This window comes from Podarcis cretensis, assembly GCF_951804945.1.
Source record: "Podarcis cretensis genome assembly, chromosome: 14".
Classification (NCBI taxonomy): Eukaryota; Metazoa; Chordata; class Lepidosauria; order Squamata; family Lacertidae; genus Podarcis; species Podarcis cretensis.
The window spans coordinates 50,700,049-50,713,338 of record NC_137183.1 but is presented as its reverse complement, the minus strand read 5'-3'; positions in this window follow the sequence as shown (position 1 = coordinate 50,713,338).

The following is a 13,290-nucleotide window of genomic DNA, read 5'->3' as shown; positions in this document are numbered from 1 at the left end:
CTAAGTTTTGGGGTTCTGACTTTAATGCTGTTTATTGTTTTAGGTTGTTTTTCTGAGTTCATGGCCTCTGTCTGTGTGTGTGTGTGTGTATGTGTGTGTGTGAGAGAGAGAGAGAGAGAGAGAGAGAGAGAGAGAGAGAGACCGAATTTTTCCGTGTATAAGACTAGGTTTCCCCCCTTAAAAATAATGTCAAAAATGTGGGGGTGTCTTATACACAGAGGCCATCTCCCCCTATTTTCTTAAATCCAAGTTCCCCAAAATAGGGGGTGTCTTATACATGGGGGCGTCTTATAGATGGAAAAATATTTTTATTGTTTTAATCTTTTTGTAAACTGTCATGGGAATAGATTTGAAAAATACCATAAACAATACATGAAAACAGATTATTGTCAATATGATCATTTAAAACTGAAGCAGTTAAGATGATGCGGGGATGATAACTGCAAAGGTAATGCCAATACTTTATGATAACCAATGATGGATAATTAAAAATAAACCACTGTCAACCAAACCACTTCAGATTGCACGCATACCAATATGTTCCTATTAAACAGAGTCAAGACTTTAGAGAACCCATCCACAATGAACTGGCGACACCTAGTGGGTGATAGGTGCAAATGCAATGTACACACTCATGCGTGGTTCCTCTGCTTTCAGGCGTCTATCCTGTAATAATCATTCAGTGGCCTCCAGGATCGAATATTAACTGGATGAAAAAGGGCAGAGCAGTGCTGTCCCTAGCAGAAAGTTTTTATACAAGATTTTGTGACGTTGTTCAAGTGAAGCACATCTTAATTTGCTCAGTGTCTGGATGTTCAAGTAAACAGGAGCCCATTTAAAGCAACGCTGAGGTTGCCGAGGAAAATTCAGATTGTAGCCCCATTGCCAGTCAGCAGGGTTGCCGGATCTCTAGGGCTGACCCGAAGTCTCGGGGTGGCAAGGGGAGGACTTGAATCTCTAGCTTGAAATTTCAACTTTTAAAAAAATTAAGAGGACCATGTTGCAGGAATTTATGTATGGGGGGGGGGGTGTTTGCCCCTCCAGCAGATATCATGCACATGCAGCCCACTACCAAAATCAGCACAATCACTTTTGTGGCTTTTGTGATTTGTCCCCACAAAACACTTCATCACAGTTTCTTCCTATCTATTCAAAGGGCCTTTGCTGCATGATACCAAATATAAGAATTCAGTGATAAATATATCTATGTACTGGCTCACTGGAAAAACTTCAGAAATTCATATAGACATGTGAGCTCAGCTACTCAGCAGCCCTTCTGCCTGAGTGATAATCCCTGACATCCTGATACCTGAGTGCCAGACAGGTAGCCATTCCAGAAATAACAAACCCAGATGAAGACAAAAGGGTGTGATTAACTTGGCTGGGAAACAGGGAAATGTAAATATCTTTTTTGTTACACTTGATGGGTGTTTGGTGGAGGGCAAGGGGAACCATGGGGCAGGGTCCAGGATGCTCAGATTACTGCCACCAGACCTCCCCTTTCATGAGGTAACCATGATGTATTAGTGATGTAGTTTGGGGGGGTGTAACATGGGGATTAGTAGCTAATAAAAAATTGGGGGCTCTTTTGTTTGGGGCTTCCATCTTGTTCCACCTGGTGGCAGGTGGGAGTCCTGTTGCAACAGTCTTCAATAAAGACCAAGCCTACTGGCTGCTGTTTTGCTCTGGTATTCCTCGCTGGTGTCCTTGTTTTTTGTCCAAGGGAGCCCTCAGATTTCTGCGTTAACAACCATACTCCCTACTTGCAAGCTTCAACCCTATCAAAAGCCAGTTGCAAATTATTTCATAGACTCTCACGTGTGGAAGGCCTGCTCTCCTCTGCGGCCTTCTCCCCAATTAACCTCCGTCTCCATGGCGAAGTGGTGAAAGGGAGCACAGAGCAAAAATCACCAGGGCCCTCCCCTGGGTCTCATGTTTGGTCCCCAAGATCTCAGGTTCTGGGAGGCTCCTGACCTTTGCAACCCTGCTGGTCAAACACACCTTTAGGCTACAGCCCTACACCACTCAGTTGGCTAGAGTGTCATGGTGATAGTGCCAAGGTTGCAGGTTTGATCCCCGTAAGGAACAGCTGCATATTCCTGCATTGGGGGGGGATTGGACTAGATTATCCTCAGGGTCCCTTCCAACTCTATGATTTCAATGGGAGTGTAATAATAACATTTAAGGTCATATATATATATATATATATATATATATATATATATATATATAATAAATGTTCATAAATGTACCAACCAAGCACGTACATAGATCAGCACAGGAAGACAGTCCTGAAACCATTTTGACTCCCAAGCTGACCAAATGTTTTCTCTGCAAGGAGGGAGGAGGTGAAAAAACCTTCCCATTGTCTCAGGAATTGGGTGATCACCATCTCAAAGGAATGGCCAGACTACCAGGAAAGGCAATCAGATAAGGCATTATCAGATAACCTGGCAGACAGGAAAAACCACAACATTCACATTTCTGTTGTAGACTACCTTTTCTGTGATGCAGGTATGATGTTTGTGGGGGGTGGTCTTGTGTTAGACCCCTTCTGTGATGTACGTATGATGTATGGAGGGGTGGTCTTGAGCTCCAGGGCAGGGAGTTTAAAATGTCTATATAAGAGCGGGCACACCTTTGTTCTGGGTCCTCCTCCTTTCCTGCGTGTGAGGGGAGCACCCTGTTGCAACAGATCAATAAAGACCAGGCTTACTAGCTGCTTTGCTTCTCAATATTCTCTAGTTGGCCTGTTATTTTTTCCTACCAATAGGGAACCCATGTAAGGACTCTATACGGGCTCTTGGATACCCCATAACGGAAAAAGGGCAGATTTTGTTTACAACAGGAGTTACTTTTAAGTGCCACGCTTAGGATTCCACAGCTAAGCTCTCCAAGTCACCTCTTTTTCTGAAGCATCTGAAGCATCTGAAGAAGAAGAAGAAGAAGAAGAAGAAGAAGAAGAAGAAGAAGAAGAAGAAGAAGAGTTTGGATTTGATATCCCGCTTTATCACTACCCGAAGGAGTCTCAAAGCGGCTAACATTCTCCTTTCCCTTCCTCCCCCACAACAAACACTCTGTGAGGTGAGTGAGGCTGAGAGACTTTAGAGAAGTGTGACTGGCCCAAGGTCACCCAGCAGCTGCAGGTGGAGGAGCGGGGAAGCGAACCCAGTTCACCAGATTACAAGTCCACCGTTCTTAACCACTACACCACACTGGCATCTGCTCACATGCTTTGCTGAAAGTCAAGTCTTTAAGTGCTTGCTCCAGGGATGAGGAACTGGTGGCCCTCCAGATGTCGCTAGACTCCAATTCCCATCATTCCTGGCAATGGGTCATGCTGGCTGGGGCTGATGGGAGCTGGAGTCCAACAGCCTCAGGAAGGTGACAGGTTCCCCAACCCCTGGGTTAATCAAACAGTGTCCCTGCTTCTAGATTCAGGTAGATAGCCGTGTTGGTCTGACGCAGTCAAAATAAATTTAAAAAATTGTCCAGTAGCGCCTCAGAGACTATCTAAGTTTGTTCTTAGTTGGTCTCTAAGATGTCCCTGCTTGTTTCAGCTGTCCCTGAGAAGTCAAGTTCCCTTTCTGTTGCCGCCGCTGTTAGGTGATAAATTACACTCCCTTGTCCAGATGCTGTCCAAGAGCTTCTGTCTGCAAATTTGTGGATTTGTGTGTATCTAGGAGGAGAGAGAGAGAGAGAAGAAAAGCTATTTTCAAAATAATGAATCTTAAGAAGGCCATTAAAGTTGTAGAACTCCTCTTCATTATTTCTCTTTAAGGTTATTTATTAACCCAGAATTGCTCTTCTCATATTTCTCTTTTATTTGCAATCTTCCCCCCGGGCTAAAGTGTTATATATTTATCCTGCAGGTTAGCATTCTTTTTATGGTGTTCCTGGAGTTATATACTGCCCTTAATTTTATTAGTTTGTGTTGTATTTTAAATTATGCTAAGCAAAATGTGCAGCAACAGAAAGGAATCTGTCCTCACTCCTCCCCTAAGTGTACGTCTGATCCTATTTTCCAGTTACTGCTGATCAGGCAACATGGAGGCCATGCCTAAATTTACAAGGGGTGGGGTGGGGGGGACAAATAAAGCCCACCCAAATGACTTTCCCTTTCTCCCCTTGAGTCTGGAACCCCATAAAGCTCACCTTTAGAGGTAACGCATTTGACTTAACCCCCACTGTAACAAATTACAGCATGATCCAGGAGTTGCAGTGACTTCTCTAAGAGGAAAGACAGAGGCCGAAACTAGGAGTTGCTGAAACTGGCCCCTGCCAAGAGCACTGGCTTGGGTCCAAAAAATCACCATATCAGACTATGGAGTGTATGACCTATTTGTGTGTGGCGACGTGACACTGCTGTCGTGAGCGAGATCAAACACAGCAGTAGCACCCTGTGCTTTTCACACCACAGCACAAAGGCATGCAACATTTCCCCACCTTTCCTCCTCACCTCGCCCTCCCTCTGGGCGCTTCAAGTACTCAGGTCATGTAAAGGGGACCCCTGACCATTAGGTCCAGTCATGGCCGACTCTGGGGTCGCGGCGCTCATCTTGCTTTACTGGCTGAGGGAGCCGGCGTACAGCTCCCCGGGTCATGTGGCCAGCATGACTAAGCCGCTTCTGGCGAACCAGAGCAGCCCATGGAAACGCTGTTTACCTTCCCGCCAGAGTGGTACCTATTTATCTACTTGCACTTTGATGTGCTTTCAAACTGCTAGGTTGGCAGGAGCAGGGACCAAACAATGGGAGCTCACCCCGTCGTGGGGATTCGAACCGCCGATCTTCTAATCAGCAAGACCTAGGCTCTGTGGTTTAACCCACAGTGCCAGCCGTGTCCCAGGTCGTGTAAAACATAGCAATTTCTAAGTGTCATGGGCCAGAAGTCAGCTTCGCCTGCTGAACAGCCGCCTGAAGGGGGGAGAAAGCCAAGTGACAGCCTAACCTCTCTGTGGCCCAGCCTCAGTTAGATGCTAGAACAACACTCACTGTTCCTGGCTCAACTTTGCTGCTTCTTGCTCCTTTTGATCATTGGCTTCCCTGACCCCTGGACTGTCTGACCATGTGAACTGCTGTTTCCTGACCCTAGGATTGGACATGACTTTGGATACAGACTCTGCCTACAGGCAAGTGCGCTGTGGTCTAAATCACTGAGCCTCTTGGGCTTGCCAGTCAGAAGGTCAGGGGTTCGAATCCCTGCGACAGAGTGAGCTTCCGTTGCTCTGTCCCAGCTCCAGTCAACCTAGCAGTTCGAAAGCACACCAGTGCAAGTAGATAAATAGGTACTGCTGTGGAGGGAAGGTAAATGGCGTTTCCGTGCGCTGTGGCTTCCATCACGGTGTACCATTGCACCAGAAGCAGTTTAGTCCTGCTGGCTACATGACCCGGAAATCTGTCTGTGGAGAAACACCGGCTCCCTCGGCTTGAAAGCGAGATGAGCGCTGCAACCCCATAGTTGCCTTTGACTGGACTTAAACGTCCAGGGGTCCTTTACCTTTACCCCTGAGACTCTGTTGCTTGGCTGGTCTCCCACTCGCAAGCTCACTCACTGTTGCTCAGCAAAAGACTGAGACACTAACGTGGCTGTTGTGTTAAAGTGATTTTTTTCTGGAGCAGGGGGTGCTGTCAGGGACTGGCTAGATGATGAAGAGCGCTAGGAGGTACCAGCTGGGGAATCCCCACGGGAATCCCTAGAGGAGGAAGGTTCACCGCTGAGGGCTTAGTGGTGGGACACTAAGGAGAGAACTTTCTGTAGACTTTCTTTAAACTATTTCTATACCACTTTTCGGGACGCGGGTGGCACTGTGGGTTAAACCACTGAGCCTAGGACTTGCCGATCAGAAGGTTGGCGGTTCGAATCCCTGTGACGGGGTGAGCTCCCGTTGCTCAGTCCCTGCTCCTGCCCACCTAGCAGTTCGAAAGCACATCAAAGTGCAAGTAGATAAATAGGTACCACTCCGGCGGGAAGGTAAACGGCGTTTCCGTGTGCTGCTCTGGTTCGCCAGAAGCGGCTTAGTCATGCTGGCCCACATGACCCGGAAGCTGTACGCCAGCTCCCTCGGCCAATAAAGTGAGATGAGCGCCGCAACCCCAGAGTCAGCCACGACTGGACCTAATGGTCAGGGTTCTTTTACCTTTATACCACTTTTCCATAAGAAGTTCTCAAAGGGAAAGGTAGGTTACAAACATGTTTCCATTGCTCTTTTATAGAGCAAGGTAAAAGTTTACTTCTAGGCCCAAAATATATGGGACACCTTGTTCTGGTGGGCTACCTTGCCTGAAGGAAGATTGACTTCCATTTGGAAGCAGGGCCTTTTTGGTTGTGGCACCTCCATTGTGCAATGCTCCCCTGCCCGATAAGTCATTGACAACCTCCTGGGCTCAGGTCAAAGATGCCTTGTTCCAGCAAGTCTTTAACTGTCTGCTGTCTTTCTTTTCCTGTGCCCACTTCCCATAGACACCATCTCTGCGGGGTCCAGGGGCCGAGGCACCTACAAAATTTTTACTGTGGGTGCCCGGCTGAGCGACCCCATGCGGTGTGCGCATGACATCACATGGTGCGCCGAAGCCCAATGGGGCTAGTCACAGCTGCACCATGTGATGTCATGCATGCGACATGCTGTGTGATGTCATGAGTGTGACACTTGTGACGTCACTCACGTGCGCTAGGCATCCACGATGTGCGGGAGAACCCAGCGTGCCTGCCACCTCATGCCGCTGAACAGATCTGACATGTTTTAAAATTTAGAGGAATATCAAAACAAAAAAACAACTAGAGAATGGATAATATTCAAGAATTATGTAAAACTTTATTGTACAAATAATTCCATATTAGCAGAAACTGAGTGATATTTGTAAAGAGAAAGATTAAAGGAATGTATACAAAGTAGAAATAAACAATATTACAAATATAAATATGTAAAAAAGAATGTTTATATAGCAGTATAATGAGAACGATGGGAAGGATTGTGTCGATGAACACTTTTACTATGTAAATAATTTTGTCTTGTCGTTTTCCTTTTTTTGACTTCTCTACATTTTATCTTTTTTCTTTATTCTCACTTTTCTTTCTTCTTTTTTTAATCCTTTATAATCTTCTATTTTCTATATAATTTTACTTTTTCTTTACCTGTGAAAAGATAATACACAATGTTTGTATAGACATGCAAATTTTTAATCAATTAAGTATAATTTAAAAAAAAATAGATTTTATGGAGCTGCCGCCTGGACCCAGTGGATAAAGGCTGCATCAAAGAAGAGACAATACATGGACACATAAATTCAACCTCCCTAAAGCACGTTCTACCTAGCTACGTAAATACCCCTCCAATACTTGGGCGCTTGTTAGGTGCAACTTTCCCCCTTCTAAATTCAGGCTGCCTGCCTCTAATTAAATTCTGCTTTTCAGGCACTTTCCCCCTTGCTTAAATCCCTGCAAATCATTTCTAACTCTTTCTCATTCCTCGGCCGCTAAGCTAGCCAGCCTGTAATCCATCACCTCGCTGTGTGATCCTTTCCTGAATGAAGCCGGGTCTGGAGCTTTTCCTCTGGATCTCAGGAGCCCAACCTGTCAGGAGAGGGGAAAGCATCTAAAAATACCACTTAAGACCTCAGCTAATTTCTAAATCCTCCTTTTTCTGTTTAAGATGCCTGCCTCTGCCAGATGGGCTCCTTCCGCGCTTGGATTTGCAGTCTTCCTTAAGAATCGCAAATCCGCCGCACAACCGTCCCCTTTGTTATCTGCATAGGGGCTCCTCCTCTATCAAACCCCACAGACCGTGATCCAGGTCTTAGCCTGGGTAACAACATAAGCCAAATAACTTTCGCAGCCGCTCCACCTCCTTTCTCTTCCTGCTCTAGGGGGACGAATTTAGGCTGGATTCAAGCAATTCCCCCATCAGCTGGGTGTGTGAGTCCCTTAGCCAAGGGATGGGCGACTGTGTCAAATTTGGTTCCTCTGCGTTTGTCATTTCCCCAGTCTTGCATTCAGTTCTACACATTGCTAGATCGCATGGACGTCCTGGTAGAAATCCATCGGCGCATAAGTGCAATTTTTATCCTACCGCATGCATTTCTGCCTAATATGCACACTTCCGGGAAGCAATTTCCCCCAGCGGAATGCATTTCTGCATATTGTTTGCATATTGAAAATACTTTTTGCATATTGAAAATACTAATGTATTTTCACTAATGTACAGACTCTTTTACCTCCAGTATATGCGCTTTTTGGCTGGAGACATGGCTGGCAAAATTAATCAAATGTGAATTTAGAAGGACAGCCAAGCTTAAATTTGCATATTGTTTTAGAAAATGTGAATTGGATAAGCTGGCTTTTAAAAAGGGCTTAGGCTCAAGGCTGCCTGAAATATTGTATCTCCCTATAACAGGCACCCCCAAACTCGGCCCTCTAGATGTTTTGGGACCACAACTCCCATCATCCCTAGCTAACAGGACCAGTGGTCAGGGATGATGGGAATTGTAGTCTCAAAATATCTGGAGGGCCAAGTTTGCCTATGCCTGGTATAAATAAATTATCATTATTATTTTTATGTTCATTATATCTCCATGCTGCTTTTCATTCAAATGAATCTCAAAGTGGCGTACAAACAATAAATAACAATGACATGATAGAACATCACCAATACAGCATAAATAATATAGAATAATTAACAAATCACCTGCGAAACAATCACTATCTGTTAACGGAAAAATCCGAGGGCTCCCTTGGACAAAAACAAAGACACCAACCAGGATTACTTGGAGCAAAACAGCAGCCTGTAGGCTTGGCCTTTATTGAACTGTTGGAACAGGGTACTCCCCTTACTTGCAGGAGAGAGGAGGGACCCAGAAAAATGGTGTGCAACGCCTTATAAAGACTTTTGAAATTGCCACCCTGTAGATCAAGACCACCCCCAGAAGCATCATACATACATCACAGAAGGGGTGTAACCCAAGACCACCCCTCAGATACATCACACCTACATCACAGAAGGAGGGGTTAAGGGAGGAGTTGTGGTGGTAACCTGAGTGTCCTGTCACCTGGCTGGTTCCCCCTTTCCCCCTCCCCATGAGTACTTTCCAGGTGACAAAGGGGAGTTTGCAGTTTCCTGCCCCCAGAGGGAAGAGCTGATTTTTGTCCTTTGTTCCAGTCGTGCTGAATCCACTCCCATATGCAAGTTCTTTGTGATCTTGATGGTCTTCTGTCTAGGACCATCAGGGTTGGCATGCCAACTGGGTAGGGCTCCTGTGTATGTGCTAGTATGCTCAAGGGATTATGGCTTTGTTGTTGTTTAGTCGTTTAGTCGTGTCCGACTCTTCGTGACCCCATGGACCAGAGAACGCCAGGCACTCCTGTCCTCCACTGCCCCCCGCAGCTTGGTCAGACTCATGCTGGTAACCTCGAAAACACTATCCAACCATCTCGTCCTCTGTCGCCCCCTTCTCCTTGTGCCCTCCATCTTTCCCAACATCAGGGTCTTCTCCAGGGAGTCTTCTCTTCTCATGAGGTGGCCAAAGTACTGGAGCCTCAGCTTCACGATCTGTCCTTCCAGTGAGCACTCAGGGCTGATTTCCTTCAGAATGGATAGGTTTGATCTTCTTGCAGTCCATGGGACTCTCAAGAGTCTCCTCCAGCACCATAATTCAAAAGCATCAATTCTTCGGCGATCAGCCTTCTTTATGGTCCAGCTCTCACTTCCACTAGTATACTCAAGGGATTATGGCTACCCTGTATCAAACCTTCCCCATTTTGTAGTCCTTCCTTCATGGAGTAAAATAAAAGTGGAACAGTGCAAATCCGATGTATGGTTGATTTTCTATGAATTTATAACAGAAGCGTAGCGTATGTAGTGTGTGAGTGTGAGTGTGTGTGAAGTTTGTACAAACTGAATGATTGGGGGGGGGGTTCCTGTGACATATCTATAAAGCACTATTTAAAAAGCAACAACTAAAAAAATAAGCTCATGCCTGTTATCTGTTTGCTCAATGTGGAGGCATGAGTCAGTGTCTTGTGAGCATGATGTAAGGCCATAGGGAGATCACATGACCCCTGTGAGATCACATGACCCCCACACCCTGATTTTACACAGCATCCAGCTTGGTCACCGTCAATGAACACCCTGTCCTGGTCATGGTGACTTTCTGACACCAACTACGGTAGTTTAACAATTAATAGAAGACTGTGCTTTCAAGTGAAGCTTGCTAACTGCCCAGAAAATGACAGCCTAGTCTGCTCTTGAGCTTCTCATACCTTTAACCTCTGCTTAAAAAACCTCCATGGAAGGAAAGTCCATCACCTCCAGAGGGAGTCTGTTCCAGTGTTCAGCAGCTTTTACTGTCAGAAAGTTCTTCCTGAAGTTTAGTCGGAATCTCCTTTCCTGTAACTTGAATCCGTTGGTTCGGGTCTTACCCTCCAGAGCAGGAGAAAACAAACTTGCTCCATCTTCTATCTGAGAGCCCTTTAAATATTTGTAGATGGCTTTTATATCAGCTCTTTGTCTCCATTTTTTCCAGGCTAAACATACCCAACTCCCCTTCCCCCCCCCCCACAGGTCGCCCTCGTTCCAGCTTGTCAATAACCTTCTTAAATTGTATTCCCCGGAACTGAACACAGTATTCCAGGTATGGTTTCATCAAGGTAGAATAGAGTAGTACTATTACTTCCCTGGATCAGAACACTATACTTGTGTTGATGCAGCCTAGAATAGCATTAGCTTTTTTTGCTGCTGCATCACACAGTTGGCTCATGCTAAGTTTGTGGTCCACTAACACCCCTAGATCCTTTTCACATATACTACTGACAAACCAGGTGTGCCCCATCTTATATCTGTGCAGCTTGTTAATCCTGCCTAAGTGTAAAACCTTTTATTTGTCCCTATTGCGATTCATTTTGTTAGTTTGGGCCCAGTTCTCCAATCCGTAAAGGTCATATTGATCCCCAAGTCTCTTTTCAGCAACATTAGCTACACTTCCCAGTTTGGTGTCATCTGCAAACTGGAAGATCCCCCCCCCCCCAATTCCTTCATCTTAATTCAGGTAGGTAGCTGTGTTGGTCTGACGCAGTATATATATATATATATACACACACACACACACACACACACACACACACACACAGTGGTGCCTCGCAAGACGAAAAGAATCTGTTCCGCGAGTCTCTTCGTCTAGCGGTTTTTTTGTCTTGCGAAGCAAGCCCATTGACGGCTTAGCGGTTTAGCGGCTTTTAGCGGCTTTTCTAAGCAGATAAGCAGCTTAGAAAAAGGGGGGGGGGAGGGAAAAAAACCCGCAGGAACTCGCAAGACATTTTCGTCTTGCGAAGCAAGCCCATAGGAAATTCGTTTTGTGAAGCACCTCCAAAACGGAAAACCCTTTCGTCTAGCGGGTTTTCTGTCTTGCGAGGCATTCGTCTTGCAGGGCACCACTGTAATTAGAGGCAATTAGAGATCACACTAGACAAGTGTTTCAAAAAGCATGGGGAAAATTCTGAGAATACTTCACAAAACAGTGCCCTAAAATACATACCTGGACTTGTTTTGATTAATGTATGCAGGAGACTTTGTGGATATTTAAGTTATAATTAGAAAAACCTTAATAATTATTCATATAGGAAACAGTTTATAAGAAGTAAATAATGAGGCCAGATACAGGATAAAGGAAGTCTTTTATTTGGTGGTTTGTATGGTTGTATGTTATGCTCACTGTATGTTATGTTCACTTTTAATTAAGATGGATTTGTGTATGTGGGGTGGGGGGTTTATGTTATGTTGTAAATAAAATTCCAATAAAAATAAATAAATAAAATTGTCCAGTAGCACCTTAGAGACCAACTAGCGAAAGCTCATACCAAGAACAAATTTAGTTGGTCTCTAAGGTGCTACTGGACAATTATTATTATTTTTAAAAATATATTTCTCCTTCATCTTAAGTTGTTTATAAAGAAGACATTGAACAAAACAGGCCCATGACAACTCTATGGTGTAGCATTCCAGTTGTCCCTTTTTCCAAGATGATGAGGAATCGTTACTGGGTTTGGTCACTCAACCAGCTACAGATCCAAAAGTTACCTCATACAACCTACATTTTACCAGCTTCTCCACCAAAACACCATGGGGAAACTTTGTATAGTTGCACACTTTACGCAGAAGGCGGCCCTTGCACCCTGAGATCAATAGGATTTACTTCCGAGTAGGTGCGCAGGTGGCGCTGTGGGTAAAAGCCTCAGTGGCTAGGGCTTGCCGATCGAAAGGTCGGCGGTTCGAATCCCTGCGGCGGGGTGCGCTCCCGCTGCTCGGTCCCAGCGCCTGCCAACCTAGCAGTTCGAAAGCACCCCCGGGTGCAAGTAGATAAATAGGGACCGCTTACAAGCGGGAAGGTAAACGGCGTTTCCGTGTGCGGCTCTGGCTCTGGCTCTGGCTCTGGCCAGAGCAGCGATGTCACGCTGGCCACGTGACCCGGAAGTGTCTCCGGACAGCGCTGGCCCCCGGCCTCTTGAGTGAGATGGGCGCACCAACCCCAGAGTCTGGCAAGACTGGCCCTTACGGGCAGGGGTACCTTTACCTTTACCTTTTAGGTGCGCATGTGTGCAAAAGGCATGGATGGGGTCAGTGCCGGATTTACGTATACTGTTGTTGTTTAGTAGTTTAGTCGTGTCCGACTCTTCGTGACCCCATGGACCAGAGCATGCCAGGCACTCCTGTCTTCCACTGCCTCCCGCAGTTTGGTCAAACTCATGTTGGCCGCTTTGAGAACACTGTCCAACCATCTCGTCCTCTGGTGTCCCCTTCTCCTTGTCCCCTTCTCCTTGTGCCCTCCATCTTTCCCAACATCAGGGTCTTTCCAATATAGCTAAACAAGCTATAGCTTAGGGCCCCTCTCTCTTGGGGCCCCCAAAAAAATTAAAAGGAAAAAAACCTGGATGCACATTTCCAAAATATAAGATAAAAAACAAATAACATAAAACCTAAATACAGCAACATTGTTTTGTGTTGTGTAGGCTCCTATGATGTAAGCAATGATTTTAATAATTATTAATATAATTGTTAATTAATATAATTATTAATTATTTCACTATTAATATATTTCTTCTTTATTGTATTCCAGCTCAACAATTACATATTTTGTTATGCGCAAATGGCTGTGGATACCTATTAGGTCTATAAATTACCATATAGCATATATTCAACACAAAAAGCAGCGACAATTTGTTGCTGGCAAAGGACAGCTGGACATAGAAAGGGCCCCATGACCTTCAGCAGCTTAGGGCCACATCAAACCTCAATTCGGCCCT